The sequence below is a fragment of the Nematolebias whitei genome, chromosome 6 (genome assembly GCF_014905685.2).
Source record: "Nematolebias whitei isolate Nwh7 chromosome 6, NemWhi1, whole genome shotgun sequence".
Classification (NCBI taxonomy): Eukaryota; Metazoa; Chordata; class Actinopteri; order Cyprinodontiformes; family Rivulidae; genus Nematolebias; species Nematolebias whitei.
The window spans coordinates 20,896,547-20,900,446 of NC_056503.1; the positions used below are offsets into that span (position 1 = coordinate 20,896,547).

Consider the following 3,900-nt stretch of genomic DNA (forward strand, 5'->3'; position numbering starts at 1 on the left):
ATTCTTATTAAAATTTTAAACAATTAGGTTTCAGACCAAATAATAGCCTAATGTATTATTGTAACCAACAAGCCAAATTAAGTCATATCTCTGAATCCCCTTATGATATCAGAATGATCCAGTATCAAAATATAGCTTTGAAAGCCACAAATCTGAAGATGTAATGGGCTCATTTTGACCAAATTTGACTTAATCCTCATTTTGATGTGATGGGTCACATACGACCTAAAAACAAACAAAAGAAGTAAGAAAATTGTAAGATCATTTAAGATGGCAATGATAATCACATGTGGAATCACATTTAGTCTAATGGTATTTATAATTGTAATCATATACTTTAAATATAAAATAGAGCCAACAACTACAGATTGGAACAACTACAGATTGGAACTTCTTCAGATTAGCAAATGACTTCATGGATGAGCTCACTGTGACATCCTATATTGGTTTTTTTGTACAGCAATTCAACAGATTTAGCTATTTTTTATTCTTAGTTTATGTGAGGTTTTCATGTCAACTTTTCATCAATAATGATAAAATATTTAATTTTACTGACTTTACAAACCTCAACAATATAAACATATGGTTGTCCATTTTCTTCTTTTCATTTATTCTGTTAGGTAAACGTCTCTTGAAAGTGTGATGCAGGCTATTTAAATGAAAAAATAAAGTCCATGAAACAATTTAATTTACAGATAAAACACACAAGTAAACCCTTTTGAGTCTTAACTGTAAATTAAATTGTCCACGTCGCCAAACTCCTTACAGGTTGGTGGCGGTAATGCACCGTTTTCCAACAGCCGTTTAACTGAAGAAGAAGAAGACACTTCCGGTATTACATTGGCGGGATAACACAAACGAGGTCCTTCTCGGATAACGCGACGTGTTTGATTCAAAGCCAAGCGGCTCTACGATTTTCAGTAAGTTGCTGCTTCACATATTTAGTTCTAATTATTTTTGACCAAGCATGTGGTTAGAGCGTAAAATATGTAGTTTTACCGGTGTGTTACTCGACCTTTTACAACATGGCGTTGTCAGCGTCACGTCAAGTTGAGGCTGTTTGAAAAGTTGTACTGAGCAGAATAAAATGGACACTCATACAGGGGGAATGGGAGACATCTATAACCAGTGGCTGCTGACCACTGTTGGGCAACTCCTCAGTGAGAGGTGTCTATTTGCTTTTCTAAAAGCTGTTTTATGATGTCATTGTCTAAGTTACATATTTGGATATTTGCTAATATAATTGTGATCTAGGCTGGAAGTAATCAATGTTGGACAAAAAATGACCACTAAATATGTTTAGAACTACAAATCAACTTAGAATACTTTCCTGGATTTTCCTGCAAAACACCGTTCAAGTTATCAAGTCAATGAACTGTTGGTGTGTGGCATTGTGACTTAACATACTGTTATATAATTTAAATAATATTATAATGCAACGCCACATAACTGAATCTTTGTCTTGTAGCACCCAAGATGCAGCTCCACATCACGCAGCACAGAGTGGGCAGGTAAGAGTACTCATTGACTGAATATTATTATAATTATATAATGAAGAGTATGAGTCTGGTGAAGACCTGCTGTATATGAAAAGTGTCTTGAGATGTTAAATGATTCAACCCTTTAATGAAACTGGCCTGAATTGATCATAAGGCTTTGTAAAAAGGGGAGATTTGTTCTGAGTTATGACAATTTTTAAAATGTGATTGTGTCAGGAGCAGAGCCAGTAGTGATGAGGGGATTGTTCCTGTCAGTATAAAGGAACAGGTGAGCTGTTGTAACTGTGTGTGAACAAGTATTAGTTCCAATATAAACACTTTCTAAACGACAGTAGTGACTCGTTATATTTTTATCATTAAAAGTAAGACAATAAATACAGAAAGCCTGCAATGAAAGTAATATGAAATAAGCCTGCATATTTTGCCATTGAAAATATATTAATTGGTTAAGTCAAAATGAGTTTTCCTTATCAAATATACTAAAGCTTTACAGATTATTGTCCTGATGCAGGCTCAATAAATTAATTCCTCTGGACAGATTCTTCTTTGTATCAAAAAGATTTCTTCAGTCTGAGGAGCTGAGACAAACTCAGTCATCGTTCCTCCTTGATAGAGAGGAACGATGGTCTGAGAGAGGAGAGAAGGAGGCCATCTTTGTGAAAAGAAATCGTCCATCATTAAACAGAGGTGGAGGCCTCCGGGTTCAACTGTCCCCCTCTTACAATGCTGTTATTGCTAGTATCTTACGTTCACATAAAATATTTGATAATGTTCTTATAGAAACAATTCTTGAATAATGTTCACACTGTGTTAATGCTGCATGTTTGTCTCAGGGTACTTCTTGTTCTGCCATTAACTCTAAAATACTTATTGAATAGTTTACATATGTAGGTAAAACTAGATGTTAAATACACCAGAATGCAGGAAATGGCATCTATTTTATTCAAAATTTTCTGGGGGAGGACCCCCAATGGCTACCAAGCCAAGAGCCATTGTTAGCACTGAGGTTAAGCTAAAACTAAACTAGCTAAAAATAAAAAAAAATCCTAGAGGAAACAGAATTAGAATTAGAATGCAAAATATATCTGATTTGCTTTAGTCTCACATTACATCATTGTAGATGTGTGAAACTATAGTTTCTGGCAATGCAGAAGAAGTAAAACTTTTAATTAAATTCTGGGTCCTCGTGTAAAGATGTGTTAAAGCGCCATCTATTGGTAGATATGAGTTACTAAAAATATTCAATATGGGAAGATTAAAAAAAAGGTTTTTGGAACATCCGTAAACTTTTTGTTTGAGAATCTAAGAATTGAGATATGGATGCATTTGCTTTTTGTTATGATTACATTTTAAAAAGTGCTCTTATTGACCTTGTGTTTTCTGTGTTTTCTGTTGAAGCTTTTGAATTCACGGCGGTCTGTTGGTCGCTCCATTTTAAATGATGAAGAATGAGGGGGTGCCAACATGCCTATGAGTACGAGACCGACACGAAGACAAAGACACATGGAAAGTTTATCCACCTGAATGGGAGAGCAGCAAAACTAGGACATTTTAGACAGATGCCAGTACAAACTTGCTGAGCTTCAAACAAAGCCCTGCAGAATGGATGGCTACATTGCAGAGTGCCCAGTGGGAAATGCAGCCTGAGGCAGCCTCCAAGAGGCACCAACAACTATTTTTTTTTACAAATGAAACCGTAGGTTGTATTTTTTACAAATGAAACCGTAGGGGTTTTTTGTGTGTGTGTGTGTGTGTTTTAATAAAAAAAGAAAATCTTTAAGAAAGTCATGGTCAGTGTTTTCATGTCTATGATATGTTTGCATTAGTATGTGTTATGAAGATACAAACCACTGTGTATTTACTAGACTGCTTCATAAACTGTTTATTATACTGATTTTTCATAGTTCTTATTGAAATGGTAATGTGCTTACTGGTCCAGCTTGTGATTTGTACATCATGATGATGGTACATAAACCAAAATTAAAGACTCATTAATTTTGATGTAAAAAACTGGGTGATCTTAAAATGTTAAAGATCTTAGAAGCCAACTATTTGTAGCCTATAGCAGATTTAAATAGTTATATAAAGCACTTCACGTATTACAAATAAAAACTAAATGGAGTGCAAGACAAAAAAACAACAACTAACCATTGGAAACATGTTAAGATATAGTTATTTTACTTGAAGGCTTACCTACATGCCAAACCTGTATTTACAGGCAGAGTATATCAGATTCCCAAATTTGCATAAATGAAAAATCTGTAAATATCCGACTGACATCTGCCACGTAATACGCCAAAGATGCGGCAAGTATGCAAAAGGATCTGAAGCTGGAACTCCGAGGGATCGCATACTTCAGGATCCTTCGCAGATAAACATCTGTAAATATCCGACAGACATC

At 35.0% G+C, this 3,900-nt stretch overlaps 1 protein-coding gene and 1 long non-coding RNA gene across 3 annotated transcripts in view; one reads left to right on the forward strand and one right to left on the reverse strand.

The window, feature by feature from the left end:
• Positions 1–3,900, reverse strand: part of rap1gap2a (RAP1 GTPase activating protein 2a) — a 97,505-nt gene that overhangs the window by 59,482 nt on the left and 34,123 nt on the right. The gene's annotated exons all lie outside the window — the stretch shown is intronic.
• On the forward strand, positions 823–3,192 carry LOC119410554. 2 transcript variants are annotated; one of them, XR_005186852.1, is made up of 4 exons: positions 823–920; positions 1,469–1,511; positions 1,716–1,767; positions 2,898–3,192. It is a non-coding gene; the product is annotated as an uncharacterized LOC119410554 (long non-coding RNA). The 2 variants fall into 2 exon arrangements; XR_005186853.1 differs by lacking the exon at positions 1,716–1,767.